Below are 22548 nucleotides of genomic sequence, written 5' to 3'. Positions count from 1 at the left end.
TGGGGGGCGGAGCTCCGCCCCGCCTTCAGTCTCTGAGCGGCTACTGCTGCTCGGGAGACTGTTAGACGGCGTGATCGCCGTCTATTTACATGGTGCAGCACTGCGATCAGCAGCAGCGCTGCACTGGGGGCAGCTGTGTCACACGGCTGTCCCCCTGAAGGACAAGAGAGCGATCGGCTCTCATAGGGTGAAGCCTATGAGAGCTGATCGCTATGATTGGCTGGCTGGGGGTAGGGAGGTGATTTAAAGAAACAGGTTTTTGTTTTTTTTAAAGGCAACACTAATATTTAAAAAAATAAAATAAACATGGGTGGAGCGATCAGACCCCACCAACAGAGAGGTCTGTTGGTGGGGAGAAAAGGGGGGGGAATCACTTGTGTGCTATGTTGTGTGGCCCGGCAGCTTGGCCTTAAAGCTGCAGTGCCCAATTTTACTAAAAATGGCCTGGTCACTAGGGGGGTTTAGCCCTGCAGTCCTCAAGGTGTTAAAATCTTGTGATAACCAAGACAAATAGGCAGATACAATGTGTGAGTTGTATGCACAGTAGCAGTGTTTATATTAAAACTATAGGGCATGACATTGGAGAAATAGTGTATTTTTTCATTTTTTCCTTTCCCTTTAGCCACTTCAGGATCACAGTTTTTTTCCCTTAAAAACCAAAACAACTTTCACATTTCAGCGCTCCTCCCATTCATTCAGCGATAACTTTATTGTTACTTATCACACTGAAATGATCTATATATTGTTTTTTTCACCACAAATTAGGCTTTCTTTGGGTGGTAGTTGTTGCTATGAATTATTTTATTTTATATGCATTGTAAAGGGAATAATAAGGAAAAAAAGAAAAAAAATGATTACTTCTCAGTTTTCAGCCATTATAGTTTTAAAATAAAACTTGCTTCGGTACATAAAACCCACACGTTTTAATTGCCCATTTGTCCCGGTTATTATAACGTTTAAATCGTGTCCCTAGTACAATGTATGGTGATAATATTTTATCTGGAAATAAAGGAGCATTTTTCCATTTAGGGATTTTTAATACTTTTTCACTTATTACAAGACTTTTTTTTGCAAAATTAACAGTGATATACTCGCATGACATCCATATTAGAAAAGTCCCTAAGATAACGTTTTATGTAAAAAAAAATTAAATGATTTAATTTAAAAAAAAAAAAAATTAACAAGTGTTTTATTTCTGTAACTGTGGGGCAGGGTTGGAAGGGGTTAAAAGTAATAAAATAAAAAAAGAATAATAAACTTTCTATGTAAAACAGTATACGAGTATGAATAGGTGTATTTTACTTTTTGGCCACAAGATGGTGCTACTGAGACCATGTTTCTATTAATAGAACACAGCCGAACACGGAAGTGTCGGGTCTGAGAGCTTGCGTGACGTTTGCAAGCTATCGGAAGACACGGAACGGTGATCGGGATTGAGAATCAAAAGATTCTCACATCCTGATCACAGATGGAGGGGGCTGCGACGGTGGATGGACGGAAAACAGCGCGCGGATCGCGAACGCAACGGTAAGGCAGCAGTACGCATATCTACCCCCTGTTCCGCACGTGAAGTTTAAAGGGGCGTAGATATGCGTACCAAGGATCCTAAAGTGGTTAAAATGAATAGAAAATAAAGTAATTACCGTACTGAAAACAAATATCAACCCCAAAAAGCCCAATTGGTGGTGGAAAAAACAAGATATAGATCATTTCATTGTGATTAGTAGTGGTCAGTGGTGCTCAGCAGAGCTCGAATATTCGAGTAGCTCGAATATTCGAGCTCTTTTTCAGCTATTCGAGCTCGGTATTCGAGCTCCGAATAGCTGTAGCTATTCGAATGGGCTATCCGAGTACACTCGAATAGCCCATTCACTATTCGAGCTATTCGAGCAACCCGGCGCTATTCGAGCTCGGTACCGAGCTCGAATAGCGTCATAGCCCAGATTGATGTCCTTAGAGCCAATCAGAGGGCTCCCAGGCCCTCTGACGGCAGCCAATCACAGAGGGGGACCCTGGCCAGCCCCTACCCTATAAATAGCGGCCGCCATGTTCCGTTTCTCCATGCTTGCCTGAGACTTGTACAGAGAGAGAGTTGCTCCTTTGTGCTTTGGCTTAGCAAGTGCTCTATTGTGATCATTTACCTAGCGTTTTTGCTCACCTACACCTGCCATATACACCTATATTGTTGTTAGTTAGATAGACATTGTATTTTAGTTAGTAGCTTGTGTGTTACATTAGAGACAGGCAGCTGCTGCAAGCTTACAGGTTTAGGCCTCAGGGGGGCCTTGCCTCTGTGGGCAGCTGTCCTCTGTTTATTTCTCTCATCTATACCAGTATTTCTGCTGTCCTTTACTAATAGTATTGTAGTTATACTGTACTAGGAGTAGGACACTCACTGACTGTCACTGTTTATAGGCTACTAGCTAGCTCCTGCGTGTGTGCACTCACTCACTGTCTGTGTGTACACACACTCTATTTCCTTCTGATTACTGATAGATTATTGTTAGTTAGTTGTACTTACTTACTACTTACTCTTACTGTACCCGTAGGGACACTCACTGTCACTGTTCATATAGGCTACTAGCTCCTGCGTGTGCGCACTGCACTCACTGTCTGAGTGTACACACACAACACACACTCTATTTCCTTCTGATCGCTGATTGATTATCGTAATTAGTTAGTTCTACTTACTGTTACTACTTACTCTTACTGTACTAGGAGTCTAGGACACTCAGTCACTGTCCATAGGCTACTAGCTCCTGCGTGCGTGCACTCACTGTCTGAGTGTACACACACCCACACCCCATTTCCTTCTGATCGCTGATTGATTATTGTAATTAGTTAGTTCTACTTACTGTTACTACTTACTCTTACTGTACTAGGAGTCTAGGACACTCAGTCACTGTCCATAGGCTACTAGCTCCTGCGTGCGGTCACTCACTGTCTGAGTGTACACACACCACCCACACTCCATTTCCTTCTGATCGCTGATTGATTATTGTAATTAGTTAGTTCTACTTACTGTTACTACTTACTCTTACTGTACTAGGAGTCTAGGACACTCAGTCACTGTCCATAGGCTACTAGCTCCTGCGTGCGGTCACTCACTGTCTGAGTGTACACACACCACCCACACTCCATTTCCTTCTGATCGCTGATTGATTATTGTAATTAGTTAGTTCTACTTACTGTTACTACTTACTCTTACTGTACTAGGAGTCTAGGACACTCAGTCACTGTGTTCATAGGCTACTAGCTCCTGCGTGCGTGCACTCACTGTCTGAGTGTACACACACCCACACTCCATTTCCTTCTGATCGCTGATTGATTATTGTAATTAGTTAGTTCTACTTACTGTTACTACTTACTCTTACTGTACTAGGAGTCTAGGACACTCAGTCACTGTGTTCATAGGCTACTAGCTCCTGCGTGCGGTCACTCACTGTCTGAGTGTACACACACCACCCACACTCCATTTCCTTCTGATCGCTGATTGATTATTGTAATTAGTTAGTTCTACTTACTGTTACTACTTACTCTTACTGTACTAGGAGTCTAGGACACTCAGTCACTGTGTTCATAGGCTACTAGCTCCTGCGTGCGTGCACTCACTGTCTGAGTGTACACACACCCACACTCCATTTCCTTCTGATCGCTGATTGATTATTGTAATTAGTTAGTTCTACTTACTGTTACTACTTACTCTTACTGTACTAGGAGTCTAGGACACTCAGTCACTGTGTTCATAGGCTACTAGCTCCTGCGTGCGTGCACTCACTGTCTGAGTGTACACACACCCACACTCCATTTCCTTCTGATCGCTGATTGATTATTGTAATTAGTTAGTTCTACTTACTGTTACTACTTACTCTTACTGTACTAGGAGTCTAGGACACTCAGTCACTGTGTTCATAGGCTACTAGCTCCTGCGTGCGTGCACTCACTGTCTGAGTGTACACACACCCACACTCCATTTCCTTCTGATCGCTGATTGATTATTGTAATTAGTTAGTTCTACTTACTGTTACTACTTACTCTTACTGTACTAGGAGTCTAGGACACTCAGTCACTGTGTTCATAGGCTACTAGCTCCTGCGTGCGGTCACTCACTGTCTGAGTGTACACACACCCACACTCCATTTCCTTCTGATCGCTGATTGATTATTGTAATTAGTTAGTTCTACTTACTGTTACTACTTACTCTTACTGTACTAGGAGTCTAGGACACTCAGTCACTGTCCATAGGCTACTAGCTCCTGCGTGCGGTCACTCACTGTCTGAGTGTACACACACCACCCACACTCTATTTCCTTCTGATCGCTGATTGATTATCGTAATTAGTTAGTTGTACTTACTGTTACTACTTACTCTTACTGTACTAGGAGTCTAGGACACTCAGTCACTGTGTTCATAGGCTACTAGCTCCTGCGTGCGTGCACTCACTGTCTGAGTGTACACACACCCACACTCCATTTCCTTCTGATCGCTGATTGATTATTGTAATTAGTTAGTTCTACTTACTGTTACTACTTACTCTTACTGTACTAGGAGTCTAGGACACTCAGTCACTGTGTTCATAGGCTACTAGCTCCTGCGTGCGTGCACTCACTGTCTGAGTGTACACACACTAAATTTACTTGTGATTACTACTGATTATTGTAACTGCTAGTTGTACTTCCTGACTGTTACTACTTACTTACTGTACTAGGGGACACTCACTCAGTCACCTCACCAACCAACCCACTCCATTAAAGTACCCCACTTTTCACCCGCCCTTTTAAAAAACTTTTGTCTATACGCCCAAAACATTGAAGATGTCTGGAAGTGGCAGCCAGCGCGGTTTGGGCAAGGGGAAGGGCAGCAAGGGAATCAGGAGGAGAGGGAGCAGCATTGTGGCAAGCCGCGGCCGCGGGCGCGCCACCATGCACAGTTCCGCAGCAGCAGCAGCAGCGTCAGTGGCTAACATTCCTCCCATAGCCACTGGCCGTGGACGCCTTGGGCGCCGCCCAGCAGGAGCATCTGCAACTCACGCTGCAGAGACACAGCAGCAGCAGCGTGTAGCACCTGCTCCCATTTTCCTCCAGCCGGGTCGGAAACGTCCCATTGAGGAAAAGGATGCAGACACTGTGGTGCAACTCATGACGGAGGATGAGCAGCCCGCCATCAGCTCTGCATCCGAGGCCTCCACCCTCACCACCACCACCACCACCACCACCACCCCTGTTCGCAGCAGCCGCCCAGCAGGGCCTGGGGAGGAGGCCAGTTCACCATCAGTCGCCGACCTGTCACTCAGCAGTCTTTTTACCCCAGGCACCATCAGGGTATTGTCTGCTGTTGTTGGCGATTTTGAGGAGGAGATGCTGATGGGCACTTTGGGGGAGGAGGGATTGGACAGCAAGACTGTGGCGACAGTCAAGCGTCCCATCCATGCATCAGGAGAGGAGTTTGGGGGGTCATCATCCCAGCAGGACATGTTTCAGGAGGGGCATGATGATGATGACCCGGTGACAGACAGAGACTGGGTGCCACCACCTCCAGGGGATGTCGTCCTCAGCAGCTCTGAGGAGGAGGAGGAGGATGCGCTTGTGGGCCTTGCAAGGAGGCGCATCATTGCAAGCATTGGCAGCGTCCCACAGCCTGCTGGTGTCTCAGGCTCAGCAGCAGCAGCAGCAGCATCAGCCAGTACCACCACCAGCCGCACCCAAGCCCCCCCCCCAACCACCACAGGGAGACAGGCAGCAGCGCTTCCATGCCGTAGGGGGATGTTTCTGTCACCAATCTGGCGGTTTTTCACCATGCCCACTGTGTACAGCAAGTACGCCACTTGCAACCACTGTCAGCGGAAGTTGAGCAGAGGTGCAGACCCCTTAAAGTTCAGCACCAGCTCGCTCATCAACCACCTTGCGGCTAAACATTTCCACCAGCATGAGGAGTTCCAGAGGCTGAAGGCATCTGGTGCTGGCAGTGGCACCACACCCATCACTGCACAGCCTTCAGCAGCAGCAGCAGCAACAGCAGCCACCCGCCCTCCTGCTCCTCCAGCAGCACCAGCAGGAGTGCGGAAACGCACTGCTCCTCCCCCCTCTGCAACTCCTGCCGCCGACACTGAGGCCTGTTCTGGCAGCCAGTCCTCAGTGGCCTCCTCTGCTGTGTCTGCTGATTCCCGTGTCAGCAAAAGGCCACGCCAGAGCCTTTTGAGCGAGTCCTTCCAGGGGGTGGTTAGGGCTCTGCCTCCCAGCAGCCGTCGCGTGCGGCAGCTGAACGGCTTGCTGGCACGGGCCATGTGCTCCCAACTCCTGCCGTACACGCTCGTGCAGGAGGGGAGCGACATTCGTGCGCTGCTTGCTTGCGCAGCCCCAGACTGGCAGCTCCCCAGCAGACACTTTTTCTCCCGCAAGGCCATTCCTGCACTGCACCGCTTTGTGATGGCCAATGTGGAGCGAGGGCTGGAGCACGCGGTTGGTGAAAGGGTCCACGTCACCATGGACTCCTGGAGCAGCCGCTTCGGGACAGGCCGCTACCTGTCCTTCACTGTCCACTGGGTCAGCTTGGTGGAAGGGGGTGAGGATGGGAGAGCAGCAGCGGGCACAGCAGCAGCAGCAACACAGTGGGTGGTGCCACCCCGCAGGCTCAGGGGAACTGCAGCAGGTTCCTCCGATCCTCTGCCATCCTCCGGCACACCTGGCCAAACCCCCCGCCTCAGCAGCAGCGTGAAGGCCCGCCACTGCCAAGCGCTGCTGCACTTGGTCAGCCTTGGGAAGACCAAGCTGACGGCAACCCATGTGTTGGCCAAACTCCAGGAGCAGGAGAGGATTTGGCTGACCCCCAGAGGCCTCAGAGTCGGAGAGGTGGTGGCCGACAATGGGGCCAATCTGGTTGCCGCAATAGACAGGGGAAACCTGACCCACATCCCCTGTCTTGCCCACGTGCTGAACCTGGTGGTGCAGAAGTTCCTGCGCACCTACCAGGGGATGGGCGAACTGCTGGAAACGGCAAGGAATGTTGTGCGTCACTTCCGGCGCTCGGCTGCAGCCTGTGCGAGCCTGGAAGACGTGCAAAAGGAGCTGGATCTGCCACGCCATCGGCTGATCCTTGACGTTCCGACTCGCTGGAACTCCACCCTGGCGATGTTGGAGCGTCTGGTTGAACAGAGGCGCGCTGTCAAACAGTACCTTGCCCTGGCCACTGTTTCCGCAGCTCTGAGAAGGGACAAGACCAGCAACTTCCCGTCCATCGTCCCCGATGATGACTGGAGGCACATGCAGCAGGTGTGCTTAGTGCTGGCTCCCTTCCTGCAGGCCACAAACATGGTGAGCAGGGACCATGCTATGGTCTGCGAGTGGGTGCCCCTGGTTTCTCTGCTGAACAGGGCCCTCGATGCTTTGCTGGAACAGGGAGCGGCAGCCTTGGACCAGCAGGAGCGGCAACCAGCTGCGCAGTCCACCTCTGAGGGGGAGGAGGAGGAGGACTTGGTGGAGGTCCCTGACCTGGCTGCTGATGAGGGGGATCAGCACAGCGCAGCTGAGTTGGTGCGGGGGTGGAGAGAGGATGAGGCGGCAGAGGAGGAGGATGAGGACAGCACTGACGTCGATGTGCCAGCAGACGTGGCCCGCCTCTTCCCAATGGCAGCGCACATGCTGACGTGCCTGCGCAGGGACCCCAGGGTGATCCAGATGAAGCAGAGGGAGGACATCTGGATCAGCATGATGTTGGACCCACGCCTCAAGGGGAAGTTGAGCCAGTTCCTGCCGCCTGCAGGAGGAGACCCAGCGCAACAAATAAGGAGCTTGCAGCAGGCCCTTGTTGAGCGCTTGGAGGAAGCCTTCCCCCAGCCTTCCACCCCCACTGTCCAGCAGCCAGCACAGAGGCAGCAGCAGGTGCCTGCATCCAGCAGCAGCAAGCGCCCCACAGACCTGCTGTCTCTCAGCCACGAGCTCTACAGGACTGTAGAGGCTCCGGCAGCAGTGACTAGAGAGGAGATGCATGCAGCAGCATCCTCCTCCGGTCACAGCCAGCGCCTGACCCGCATGGTGGCTGACTACATGGGGTCGTACAGCGGGCTTGACAGCGATGCCCCTGTTGATCCCATGGAGTATTGGGTCAAGCGCATGGAGATCTGGAGCGAGCTGGCGCAGTACGCCCTGGAAGTGCTGTCCTGCCCCCCTTCCAGCGTGCTGTCCGAGCGCTGCTTCAGTGCAGCTGGTGGCGTGGTCACCGAGAAACGCTCACGTCTGTCTCACAAGTCGTTTCTCAAGATGAACCAGGCGTGGGTGGAAGGCGAGTTCCTGGCCCCTGTTGTCGGCGAGAGGGGGACATGAACTGGCTGCCGGAACCATCGTTAATGTGCCTTACCACCCTTTACCACCTCCTGGCTCCTGCTCACTAAGCCAGCCTGGTTCACTTTGACTATTACGTCGCCTGCAGCCACACATTTTACACCTACAGTGGGCTGCTGTGTACTGCCCTTCTGCTGTCTGTCTGTGTTTCCCACTGCCAGCGTACACAGAATTACCTTCTTCTGCTGCCACTCTGCCACCAGCTATTACGTCAAACAATAGCTATATTGGTTGCAAAACCAAAAACCAAACAAACCATTAAAAAAAAAAAAAAGGTTTAATTTTTCTGAGGTGCCCGGGTTGAAAACTGTGTTGTCCCAGTTGTGTATTGGACACAATGTGGGCTGCACGACCGCTGTCTGGGACCTCCTGTTGTGTTTATTTACAGCCCTGGTATCACCGCTAGGTACCAGGGCTATTATGTCACGCTGCCTACCTGCTGCCACACTCACACTGCTCCTCCATACCTCCTCCTGCTGCTGCTGCTGCTGTCTGTCTGTGTTTCCCACTGCCAGGGTACACAGATGATTTACCTTCTGCTGCCACTCTGCCACCAGCTATTACGTCAAACAATAGCTGCTCGCCTACTCCTCCATTCCTCCTCCTGCTGCTGCTGTCTGTCTGTGTTTCCCACTGCCAGGGTACACAGATGATTTACCTTCTGCTGCCACTCTGCCACCAGCTATTACGTCAAACAATAGCTATATTGGTTGCAAAACCAAAAACCAAACAAACCATTAAAAAAAAAAAAAAAGGTTTAATTTTTCTGAGGTGCCCGGGTTGAAAACTGTGTTGTCCCAGTTGTGTATTGGACACAATGTGGGCTGCACGACCGCTGTCTGGGACCTCCTGTTGTGTTTATTTACAGCCCTGGTATCACCGCTAGGTACCAGGGCTATTATGTCACGGCGAGCTGCCTGCCTCATTGACTGCCTGCTGCCACACACTCATCCTCCTCCTCCTGCTGCTGAATTTACCTCCTGCTGTCTTTGTGTTTCCACTGCCAGGGAGCACATACAATGGCGCTTCCAACATGCGTGCGCCCACCAGCTATTTGTTACGCTCAAAAATAGCTGCATTTCTTTAAAAAAAAAATTGAAAAGAGAAATACGTGAAGAAGAAGAAGACGATATTGAAAAGGAAGGAGAAGATGAAGATGAAGAAGAAGAAGAAGATGAAGAAGAAGATGAAGAAGATGATGAAGAAGATGATGAAGAAGATGAAGAAGAAGAAGAAGAAGATGAAGAAGATGATGAAGAAGATGAAGAAGAAGAAGATGATGAAGAAGAAGAAGAAGAAGAAGAAGAAGAAGAAGAAGAAGAAGAAGAAGAAGAAGAAGAAGAAGAAGAAGAGGAAGAAGAAGAAGAAGAAGAAGAAGAAGATGAAGATGAAGATGAAGATGAAGATGAAGATGAAGATGAAGATGAAGACAATATAGAAGAAGAAGATCGAGAAGAAGAAGAAGAAAGATAAAGAAGAAGAAGAACAAGTATATACAGTAACACTACTGAACAAAATTAAGGACACAACTTCTCTTTCCACATTTTTTTTTAAAGGAACATCCCCACATAATCACTTGCTGTTGTTACTTGGAAAAAAAGAGGTTTCTTGCATCATTCACCCTCAAAACAAGTGTTGGAAGCTATTTAAGGCCAATTCGAATAGTCAGCTCGAATAGTTAGCTCGAATACCGACTCGAATAGTGAGCTCGAAGTCCGAGGTCGAATCGAATAGTAAAAATTATTCGACTCGAATATTCGACTGACCTCGAATAATTTACTATTCGAATTCGACCAAACTCGAATTTTAAAAAGGGGTATTTGAGCATCACTAGTAGTGGTTAAGTTATTGGCAAATGAAAGGGATGAGCACTGAAAGGTGAAAATTTGCTCTTGTCCGTTAGGGTAAAGACACCTTTGGGGTAAAGTGGTTAATATATGGGGCCCATACAGATGGGTACCCTGATATAAAATCATGCCCAATGCAGAATATTCTCACATGGGTAGCGATGCTGGGCGTCTCCTACCCAACCAGTTTCGCTCTCTGGCGTCATCTGCTGCAACATGTAAGTTCTCAATTTCAGTGCAAAAAAAAAATATATACACAGATCTATATACATTGTAGGATCAATTATGTACATATAATGATGGATGTGGTTCTTTAAACTCAGTGCGGATCTACAGGATTTATATTGTTAAATTATAAACCAGTATGCAGCTGGTTGATAATTTGGCAATACATTGCATCAAAAATGATACTAATGTATGGGATGTAGTAGTAAAAAAGCTTTAGTGTGCGGTTTTGTAATTAAAAAAAAAAAAATCTGTGGGGATTCCTTTATTAAACAAAGTTGATAGGCACTCCAATGAGGGTAGACGTGTGCTAGGCTGATATGATGCTGTAGTACAGCAGCACCTCAATTAGGAAAAGAGATCAGCAGCACCACGTAGATGTATTTAAAGAGAACCCGAGGTGTGTTTAAAGAATGTTTTCTGCATACAGAGGCTGGATCTGCCTATACAGCCCAGCCTCCGTTGCTATCCCAAACCCCACTAAGGTCCCCCTGCACTCTACAATCCCTCATAAATCACAGCCATGCTGTGAGGCTGTGTTTACATCTGTAGTGTCAGTCTCAGCTGCTCCCCCGCCTCCTGCATAGCTCCGGTCCCTGCCCCCGTCCCGTCCCTCCAATCTGCAGGGAGGGAAGGGATGCAGGCGGGGACTTGAGTTCTGCAGGAGGCGGGGAGAGCAGCAGACTGACACTATAGAGATAAACACAGCCAGCTCTGACAAGCTGTTTGTCAGCAGCGTGGCTGTGATTTATGAGGGATTGCAGAGTGCAGGGGGACCTTAGGGGGGTTTGGGATAGCAACAGAGGCTGGGCTGTATAGGCAGATCTAGCTTCTGTATGCAGATAATATTCTTCAAACCCACCTCGGGTTCTCTTTAAAGCCCTTTATTGCATAAAAGAGATGAAGCCCAGGGATGGTCGTAGTGAGCCAACTTCGCTACGCTGGAACTAGTTTTATGCAATTATGTTTCGCAAGCTACAGATTCAAAATCAAAAGATTCGCTACGTATGCATTTCGTAGACTACGCATTAAAATACGCAATTACGCAAAGTGCGAAGCATAGTGTATGCAGACGCTTATGCCCTTATGTGGAAACATTTCCGCATTAATCCGCCAAGTATGCGCATGCGTGAACTCTTATATGCGTACATTGCACCTTCCAATGCAGAATTGTATACGCAAAGAAGGGGCAAGAATATTTCTGGGCATGCACAAGCAAAAACAATGATCCGTACGCGGAAAAATACACGTGTTTACCGCATGCATAGTGGTGCAGCATTGCATAGCGGTACTTCGGCTACGCGTAAATACGTAGGTGTAGTTTTGAAACTTCGCCTACGAACTACGATGCATAGATGCGGACTACGACATGTAGATTTGCACTGGCGTAGTTTATGTGCATCACTGATGAAGCCCAGGGACAGCGACAGACGCTGTTTTGGAGAGACACTCCTTTCTCAAGCTGTATAGGCTCACTTAAATGAGCCTATACAGTGAGCCTCACTTGAGTGAGCCTATACAGCTTGTCTCTCCTAAACAGCATCTGTCACTGTCCCTGCATCTCTTTTATGCAATAAAGAGCTTTAAATACATCTACGTGGTGCTGCTGATCTCTGCTTTTCCGGGTTCCCTTTATTATTCAGCGAACATGCAACCGTCTTACCTTGCACAATAGTAGACCATATACCTTTCAATATTTATTAAGGCTTGTACACATGCCTAACGTATGTCAGCTGAGGCGGTCAGACGTGTATACTGCAGCCGGCGACCCCCAACCTGCAAGCAATGAACTGGGTGGATCTACTCACCCCCAGCAACGCAGATGCCAATTCCATTGTTCCCAGCACTCCCCTACCCGTTGCGTGACGTCACGCAATGGGACAACCGCTTGTTGTTCCTCCGTTGTCGTCCCCCCCCCACATAGCAACACACAGCTGACAAATGTGAGCACCCAGCGATGTTGTCCAAGGGATCAGGTACTGTTCCCCAACAGGTGACATCCATCAAAGGTGTGTATGCACCTTTAAATTAAATTCATTAATTTATTTCCCTTGGAAGTGTCACGGAAAATTTGCTACCCTCCCCCAACCCTTGCAAAAACAGGTAAACCTTTGTTAATATTTTAAAACACTATTAACTACTTCACTCCACAGGCTGTTTTACTCTTTCCGCCAAGAGCCATTTTCACCTCTCAGTGCTCCTCCCATTCATTTGGCCATAACTTTATCACTGCTTATCACACCTGAGTGATCCATATCTTGTTTTTTTCACACCAAATTGTGGTGGATTCTTGTTTTCAGTAATTACAATGTTTTCTATACATTTTAAACAGAAGAAAACAAGAAAAAAATACACTATTTCTCAAACCCCATCCCCCTATAGTTTAGAACAGTGTTTCTCAACATTTTATTGGCATGTACCCCTTTTGAAACCCTGCACTCACCAAGTACCCCCTAGTATAGGAAACAGTATCACAAAAACCCCTTGACAAATATATATTTAATCGTAAACCATGATAATTGGTTCAAAATAATTTCCAAACATTTACTATTGCTTTTCATTCGCTAAAATACTAGTTTGGCGTTGTTTCAATAAGAATAATCATTTTCTAAAAATCTAAATTTGTTATTCTTGTTTAAGTATATTAAGCCGGAATACCCCCTGAAACCATCAGAAGTACCCCCTGGGGTTCGCGTACCACACATTAAGAACCTAGGGTTTACAATAAGCAAAGCTACTGTAGATAAAACCCACATTTCATTTACCCATTTGTCATGGCTTTAAATTATGTTCCTAATACAATGTATGGTGATAATTTATTTAAATAAAGGTGTGTTTTTTGCCCTTATTTGCAAAAAATAATAGTAATATACCCTCCCAGCTTACATATTACAAAAACTGGAACTCTAAGGTAACTATGTATTTTTTTATGTAACGCTTTCACCTTGTTTGTGTTTTATTTATTTTTTTACAAGTGTTTTATTTTATTTAAAGGGACTCTGTAACAAAAATGTCATTATGTTTTCTACCATCCTACAGGTTCCTAAACCTATTATAATGTGCTCTGGCTTACTGCAGCACTTTCTACTATCACCATCTCTGTAATAAATCAGCTTATCTTTCCCCTATCGGACTTGTCATCCTGTGTCTGGAAGGCTGCCAACTCTTCAGTGTGATCTGCTATGCATGCCCCCTCTATGCACACTCCCCTGTGTGTGTGATTTATTTACATTAGCCAGCTTTTCTCTGCTCTCTTATCTTTTACAAGCTGGATAAATCCTCTGTTCACATACTGATGAGTCACATACTGCAGAATTACAGACAACCGGGCAAAGCTGTCTGCAAGAAGAAACAAACAATCAGCTTGTAACTCTTCAGTGAGCTGCAGGGGGAAAGAAACACACAAATGATCTCTTGAGATTCAAAAGGAAAGCTGTATACAGCCTGCTTGTGTATGGATGTATTTTCTATGTGTGGACATACTGTACATCAAACTACTTCCTGTTTTGGTGGCCATTTTGTTTGTTTACAAATAAACTTTTTAAAACTGTTTTTGACTACTTTTAATGCGGCTGGGAGCGGCGAAATTGTGACAGAGGGTAATAGGAGATGTCCCCTAACACACTGGTATGTTTACTTTTGTGTGATTTTAACAATACAGATTCTCTTTAAGGGAATCTAAAGTCTGGTAAAAAAAAAAAAAAAAAAAAAAAGCCTTACTTACTTGGGGCTTCTATTGGCCACCTGCAGACACCCTGTGCCCATGCCGGTAATCCTGATCCTCCGGCACCTATGCAGGTAGGCATAGGTAGGTGCCCCAGTAGTTAGCTAGGCATAGGTAGGAGTCCCAGTATAGGTAGATAGGCATAGGTAGGTGCCCCAGTAGTTAGCTAGGCATAGGTAGGAGACCCAGTATAGGCATGGGTAGGTGCCCTAGTATAGGTAGGTAGGTAGGCATTGGTAGGTGTCCCCATATAGGTAAGTAGGTGCCCCAGTAGTTAGGTAGGCATAGGTAGGTGTCCCAGTATAGATAGTTAGGCAGGGCCTGGCTGGCACAGTAATAACAATTACCAAGGTCCAGCTGCAACAGATAGCGCTGTATAATGTCAGTGTCAGTGGGCAATACAAAAAAAACACATCAGGAGAACATTAGCTCTCAAAAGAGCTGTTGAGAGGTGCTATTTTAGCAATAACAATCAACAAGGAGCAAGCTAACAAGCCTACAAGAGCCTAACTAATCTTTCCATATGAGAGTCTGCCAGCAGCTGTCCCTTCACTAAGTAATGCAGGCACACGAGTTAGTGTAAAGCCCGGGGCTGCCTTCCTTTTATAAGGGGGGGAGTGGTTCCAGGAGAGAGTGTAGCCTAATTGGCTACAATGTGCCTGCTGATTGTGATGCAGAGCGTCAAAGTTGACCCTAGTGGCGCACTATGGAGGCGAATAGAAATTCCGCAAAAGTTTGCGTTCGATGGCGAACGCGAACCACCGAAAGTTCGCCTGGAACCGTTCGCATGCGAACCGTTTGGGCCATTTCTATTCAGGGGTTCCTTTAGATCCAAAAATTACTTGCAGGGGTTCCTTGGGATCCAAAAAGTATTTGCAGGATTCCTCCTGGATAAAAAGGTTGAGAAAGGTTGGTGTAGAGAGCCCAATTAGTGATGTATAATGTAGTTTGTAAGGACTGGTGTAATCTGCCTCTCTAACCTCAGCTTAGATTTCTAACAAAAACTCTGACTGGCTACTTTGTTCACAAGAATGATACTGACTGGCCAGGGTATTAAGTGACCATTTTCAGAACAGAAACTTTTTGTAAACTTTAAAATACATGTGTGCACATAGTTACAAGAAGTACATTGCTCCCAGATAAAAATGCACTATAAATTACAAATCAGACTGATACGTTTTGAAGTAGTCCATTGTCTCATGGGGGTACTCAGTATTAGAGATGTGGCGAACGGTTCCCGAACCGTTCGCCGGCGAACATCTCTAAATTCATGGGCCTCTTACTACTTCCGGGTCGCAATGACCCGGAGTAGTATGCCTGCGCTGCCCGGCGGAGCGCGTCCTAGATCGCGCTCCCGTTGCCGGGCACTCTCTGCGCATGAGCGTGACGTCATGAGTGACGTCACGCTCATGCGCAGAGAGCGCCCGGCAACAGGAGCGCGATCTAGGACACGCTCCGCCGGGCAGCGCAGGCGTACTACTCCGGGTCATTGCGACCCGGAAGTAGTAAGAGGCCCAGAGAGGTTCGCCAGGCGAACTGTTCGGCCCAACACTATTCTTTGCAAAAGCACTTCCTAAAAAGGCATTATACAAAGATGTTAGCCAACCTGCCCATTTGCACATTATTATTTGGCAGTTGGAATGAGCAACATCCACTCAATAAGTGCTTTTGAAAATAAAGAAAACCCTGAAAATCACCTATAAGAAGATGGACTAGGCCAAAACCGGTCAAATTCTTAGTGTCAACTGTAAGCGACAGAAACATACCGTAGGAGAAAAGTAACTTGTAGTGCATTTTAATCAGGGAGAAATGTACTTCTTATAAGTAGAGATGGCCCGAACTGTTCGCTGGCAGACAGGTCCTGGCGAATTTCCGCTTTTCCCGTTCAGCAGTTGCGGTGGCCATATTGGAATCATTCTTTGCGCATTCGCAGTTCAGAGTTAGAAAACCGCACATGTGCAAGACTATCATGCCGGCAGGCATCATGGCGCCTAGCGACCGGCGTGATGATGCGTTCTGCTTTCATCCAGGAAGTGTACTGCCGACCTTCAGCCTGAAAGTTGCCAGTAACAGAGCCGTCAGGGGCACTGGGAGAGGAGCCAGGAGGATGCCAGGGGACCTCGCAGGCCTACAGTGGGCTATAGGAAGCCACAGGTAAGTCCTAATTTCATTTTTATAGACAGCTAAGTGGCCCTTTAAGATAGTCACTGCTGGCTTCAAATTGAAATGGAAATACATATTTTAGTAAAATGAAACATTAAAATACTGTAACAATAACAATAACAATAATATTTATATAGCGCTTTTCTCCCTGGGGATTGTACATACTGTATGCACAAGTATATATTTATAGTGGATTTTTTCCTTGTTTTTTTCTTTTTTATTTTCTTTAACAAAAATGGCTTTCTGCTTTAATGACATTGAAATAAGCAAAGATCAAAAGTAGATTTTTTTATTTCCCCATAGCAAAAAAAAAACACAAAAAAAAAACTAAACATTTGCACAATAATTTAGTTCATACACAAGAGATAAAAAAAAACAAAAAAACAATGATTAAGCCTGGTACACACATCCAATTTTGACTGGCTAATCATTGGCCAATGTCACCATCTCTGTTTAGTTTGAAGGACAACAGATTTTTAATACTATGAACAGTGTTGTCTCATACTATATGGAAGTGGTAAAATTGGCCAGTCGTTAGCCAATCAAGATTGCTTGTGTGTTCCAGGCTTTAGGCCTTTTCTCCGAGCTAATCTTTATGTGGAATTGCACTAAGTGGCTGGTGATGGCTGTAGTTGTGAAATGTGTCTATGACAATCTCAGGCCTGTGTGCTTGTTCCTCATTTCTGGACATGGCTGTGGTGAGTACGTTCTGCATTGATGTCTGCCCGGCTTCCTTTGTTCAGCGTGTTTTGAGAACATGGTTTGTGCGGAAGCTATTCATGGTTTGTGAGTTCTGTAACAGCCATCTCAGCCTTATCAGGCAAGTTCACTTGTGTAGCCCACTAGGCATAAAAATGATTAAATTACTGGCCATGAAGCAGAACGTATTGGGGACTATGTTCTAAATAGAGAGATACATTCTCTTCACTTTGTAGATGTATCCATGCCTGTGTACTGAATTGCCTGCTAAAAATTAAAGAAATCTGACAGAACCGACAGGTTTTGGGCCAGTCCATCTCCTCATAGGGGATTCTCAGAGTTTTCTTTGTTTTCAACAGCATTTCCTGAACAGCAGTTGCAAAGTCTAACTGACAAAATAGCGTGCAAGTGAGTAGGGAGGCTGGCTGGTATCTTACTATTTTGGCAGTTAAACTGCTGGTCAGGAAATGCTGTTGAAAACAAAGAAAACCCTGAGAATCCCCCATGAGGAGATTGACTGGCCCAAAACCTGTCTGTTCTGTAACATTTTACTGCCTACTTTGTTTTTGCGATAGGGGTCCTTTAACATAGAATGTCACAAACTGTGGAGGAGGATGTGATCACATCCATAGGTGTTGAAACTTTATTTCCACTGTTTGATATTCAGCTGCCATACATATTTACAGCAAATGTAATACTCATGCAGGGAAGTACATCAGGGTGCAGGGAAGTACATCAGGGTGCAGGGAAGTACATAAGGGTGCAGGGAAGTACATAAGGGTGCAGGGAAGTACATCAGGGTGCAGGGAAGTACATCAGGGTGCAGGGAAGTACATCAGAGTGCAGGGAAGTACATCAGGGTGTAGGGAAGTACATCAGGGTGCAGGGAAGTACATCAGGGTGCAGGGAAGTACATCAGGGTTCAGGGAAGTACATCAGGGTGCAGGGAAGTACATCAGGGTGCAGGGAAGTACATCAGGGTGCAGGGAAGTACATCAGGGTGCAGGGAAGTACATCAGGGTGCATGGAAGTACATCAGGGTGCAGGGAAGTACATCAGGGTGCAGGGAAGTACATCAGGGTGCATGGAAGTACATAAGGGTGCAGGGAAGTACATCAGGGTGTAGGGAAGTACATCAGGGTGTAGGGAAGTACATCAGGGTGTAGGAAAGTACATCAGGGTGCAGGGAAGTACATCAGGGTGCCTGGAAGTACATCAGGGTGCAGGGAAGTACATCAGGGTGCATGGAAGTACATCAGGGTGTAGGGAAGTACATCAGGGTGCAGGGAAGTACATAAGGGTGCATGGAAGTACATAAGGGTGCAGGGAAGTACATCAGGGTGCAGGGAAGTACATCAGGGTGTAGGGAAGTACATCAGGGTGCAGGGAAGTACATCAGGGTGTAGGGAAGTACATAAGGGTGCAGGGAAGTACATCAGGGTGCAGGGAAGTACATCAGGGTGTAGGGAAGTACATCAGGGTGCAGGGAAGTACATAAGGGTGCATGGAAGTACATAAGGGTGCAGGGAAGTACATCAGGGTGTAGGGAAGTACATCAGGGTGCAGGGAAGTACATCAGGGTGCAGGGAAGTACATCAGGGTGTAGGGAAGTACATCAGGGTGCAGGGAAGTACATAAGGGTGCATGGAAGTACATAAGGGTGCAGGGAAGTACATCAGGGTGTAGGGAAGTACATCAGGGTGTAGGGAAGTACATCAGGGTGTAGGGAAGTACATCAGGGTGCAGGGAAGTACATCAGGGTGCAGGGAAGTACATCAGGGTGCATGGAAGTACATCAGGGTGTAGGGAAGTACATCAGGGTGCAGGGAAGTACATAAGGGTGCAGGGAAGTACATCAAGGTGCAGGGAAGTACATCAGGGTGCAGGGAAGTACATTAGGGTGTAGGGAAGTACATCAGGGTGCAGGGAAGTACATCAGGGTGCAGGGAAGTACATCAGGGTGCAGGGAAGTACATCAGGGTGTAGGGAAGTACATCAGGGTGCAGGGAAGTACATAAGGGTGCATGGAAGTACATAAGGGTGCAGGGAAGTACATCAGGGTGTAGGGAAGTACATCAGGGTGCAGGGAAGTACATCAGGGTGTAGGGAAGTACATCAGGGTGCAGGGAAGTACATAAGGGTGCATGGAAGTACATAAGGGTGCAGGGAAGTACATCAGGGTGCAGGGAAGTACATCAGGGTGTAGGGAAGTACATAAGGGTGCAGGGAAGTACATCAGGGTGTAGGGAAGTACATCAGGGTGTAGGGAAGTACATCAGGGTGCAGGGAAGTACATCAGGGTGCAGGGAAGATCATCAGGGTGCAGGGAAGTACATAAGGGTGCAGGTATGTTGACAGCTCTTTCACACCAACTACAGCTTCATCGGGGCAGCTGGCACGCTCACGCTTAAAGGAGAACCTGACTGAATATAACTTCATGAATAAAACTGCTTATTTTGAAGAATATTTTAAATTATTTAGCCAGTGTTTGTCCATTGTAAAATCTTATCTCACCATGATTTACATTCTTTAATTTATCAGTGATGCCGGTATCTTTACTAGTAGCAAAATAATAACTGTGGGAGGACTTTTTCCCCCTGTAGCTCTCTGTAGTGGGCAGGAATGACAGTTGATCTCCCAGAGTGCTCTGGGACAAAAAGCTGTGTGACATCATAGCCTAGGCTAAACATCACTTGGAGGGTGGGGCTACATTTTAATATACAGCAATATTATACTGTATATATATTTATTTTTTTGCCATGAGTCGTTTTTTACCTCTGTAAAAAATATTCCAAATAACACTATGAATAAGCTTAAAGGGATACTGTAGGGGGTCGGGGGAAAATGAGCTGAACTTACCCGGGCCTTCTAATGGTCCCACGCAGACATCCTGTGTCCGTGCAGCCAGTCACCAATGCTCCGGCCCCGCCTCCAGTTCACTTCTGGAATTTCTGACTTTAAAGTCAGAAAACCACTGCGCCTGCGTTGCCGTGTCCTCGCTCCCGCTGATGTCACCAGGAGTGTACTGCACAGACACAGACAATACTGGGCCTGCGCTGTGCCCTCTTGATGACATCAGCGGGATCGAGGACACGGCAACGCAGGTGCAGTGGTTTTCTGACTTTAAAGTCAGAAATTCCAGAAGTGAACCGGAGGCGGGGCCAGAGCATCGGTGAGTGGCTGCGCGGGCACAGGATGTCTGCGGGCGACCATAAGAAGCCCCGGGTAAGTTCAGCTCATTTTCCCCCGACCCCCCTACAGTATTCCTTTAAATGTAAATGTAATACAGATAGTCCCCCAATTACAAATGACTCGAGTTACAACGCTCAAAGATTCAAACAAAGTGGTTTTCATGTACAAAATATAGAATACTGTTTTTTTATAACATATTTTTGTTGTCAGATGTTACAGTATTGTATGAACTGTTTTAAAGTAAACCTGAAGTCTAATTAAAATAAAAAAAAACTCATACTTACCTAGGGAGGGAGAAGGCTCTGGGTCCTATAAAGCCTTCTCGCTCCCCTTACGGTCTCCTTGGTTCAGCACTGTCTTCCCCATTAGCAGTGGTCGGAGACTGCTCAATTCTGCCTCAGGAGGCTTCAAAAGTCTTCAGGAGCCAAAGTGCTCCCAAAGATGGGCGGCTCCGCTCTCTCTCGCAAACTCGCGCATGCTCAGCACAGAGACGTCTGTCTTCCGAAGCCTCCTGCAGCAGGAGATTTGAACAGGGCACGGTGCTGCAACGAGAAGACCAGGAGAGGAATGGGTGGGCACTATAAGACCCCGAGCCTTACCCTTACTTAGGTAAGTATCTGTATTTTTTATTTTATTTACGCTTCAGGTTCACTTTAAGCATTTTAAAATACTATAAAAGCACATTAAACACTGCCAACAAATATAGTTTATACTATATGTCCAAATTCAGAGTTGTCAGAAAGTAAATAATTTATCCATGTGCTTAACACGGAAGTCAACTTACAAACAAATCCAACTTACAACCTCCTGGAACTGAACCTGTTTGTAAGTGGGAGATAACCTCAATTTGCAGTAACAAAAACTGGTACAGAATTCATTTTCTGAAATAACTATCTTTGTCAACATCATATGAATCCAGCACTGGATCAGGAAAAAGCCTGTTCAGGGTAGCTGGAGAGGTAATGCTTATCTGATTGCTCCAAATTTAAGGTTATTGGACATGGACAGCACCGTAAAGCCTTGCACCTTACTGAACTTCAAGTTTTTGGCTGAAGAGCTCCTGTACCCACCAGCAGTGTGTGCAGACAGTGCCTATTAGGTGGGAGAAAACATGCCCCCTTCATTCAGGACACTGCCACCCACTGTGAATTGGAGGCCCATACTCATGGGGCTTGATTCACTAAAGCGTGCAAAGTGTTAGCACCCCAGTGAAAAGCCATTTTGCACGTGCTAACATGCTTTGCATGTACTAACATGCGCGTAAGAGTTTGCACGCGTAAAGTTTTGCATGCAAATGTTTTGCATGCACAGTGCTATGAACTGCACTGACTTCACGTGATAATCATATTTAGCACACAAATACTTTGCATGCACAGTGCTATGAACTGCACTGACTTCACGTGATAATGATAGTTAGCACACAAAGTCAGAGCAGATCACGCGAGCGCAATGTAAAACATTGATTATTACTGTATATACTTCATCATTATGCGGTGTGCATTAGACTTTGCGCGTGCAGCTTTACAGTACTGCATATGTTAATGTAACCACCATTCATAATTACATTAAAGAGACTCTGTAACACATTTTTCAGCCTTAGTTCTTCTATCCTATAAGTTCCCATGCCTGTTCTAATGTGCTCTGGCTTCCTGCAGCCTTTCCTAATTGCACTGTAACTGTAATAAATCTTATCTCCTTTCCTCTGTCGTGTCTGTCGGGCTAAGGCTTGAATGTGTGGAATGTGCAGGGCTGCTTGTGATTGGATAGAAGCGATACACACCCTCTGCAGGCCCCCTGCACACTCTGTATGATTCACACACTCTGTTTATGTGAGCCTGTCACAAGCTGGTTAGTTTGTTTGTAAACACTGCCTAAATCTGTTAATTACAAGCCAGGATTGCAGCAGAGAGTGGCAGAAACAGCACAGAGGGGCACAGGAGAAAATAAAGAATAGAATGGTATGCTTTTTAGTGTAAGAATATTAGAGTACAGATTCTCTTTAACATACTCTATTTTACTGTGTGGGCGAAGCTCCATTGATTTCAAGGCTTTGCATGTGCAAACTAGGATGCTGAGTAGTTTTCACGTGCAAACTAGGGTGCTAAGTAGTTTGCACATGCAAACTACTTAGCACCCTAGTTTGCACATGCAAAGCTTTTAGGCGTGATAACTGAGTTGTCACGCTTTTGTGAATCAAGTCCCTAGTGTGTTCTTGTGCTCTCATTACCAGCTCCTATAATTGTGTTGTAGGGTTCATATAGACTGGGGGGAAACAGTTTTTTTCTCTGTCTTTCCACAAATCTGATCATATTCAGCACCATGGAAAGTTTCTTAGGCTGTGGTTACTGAGCAAACACAGCCA

Source organism: Hyperolius riggenbachi, chromosome 4 (assembly GCF_040937935.1).
Source record: "Hyperolius riggenbachi isolate aHypRig1 chromosome 4, aHypRig1.pri, whole genome shotgun sequence".
In the NCBI taxonomy this organism is placed as follows: domain Eukaryota; kingdom Metazoa; phylum Chordata; class Amphibia; order Anura; family Hyperoliidae; genus Hyperolius; species Hyperolius riggenbachi.
Note: the sequence above shows the minus strand (reverse complement) of the source record.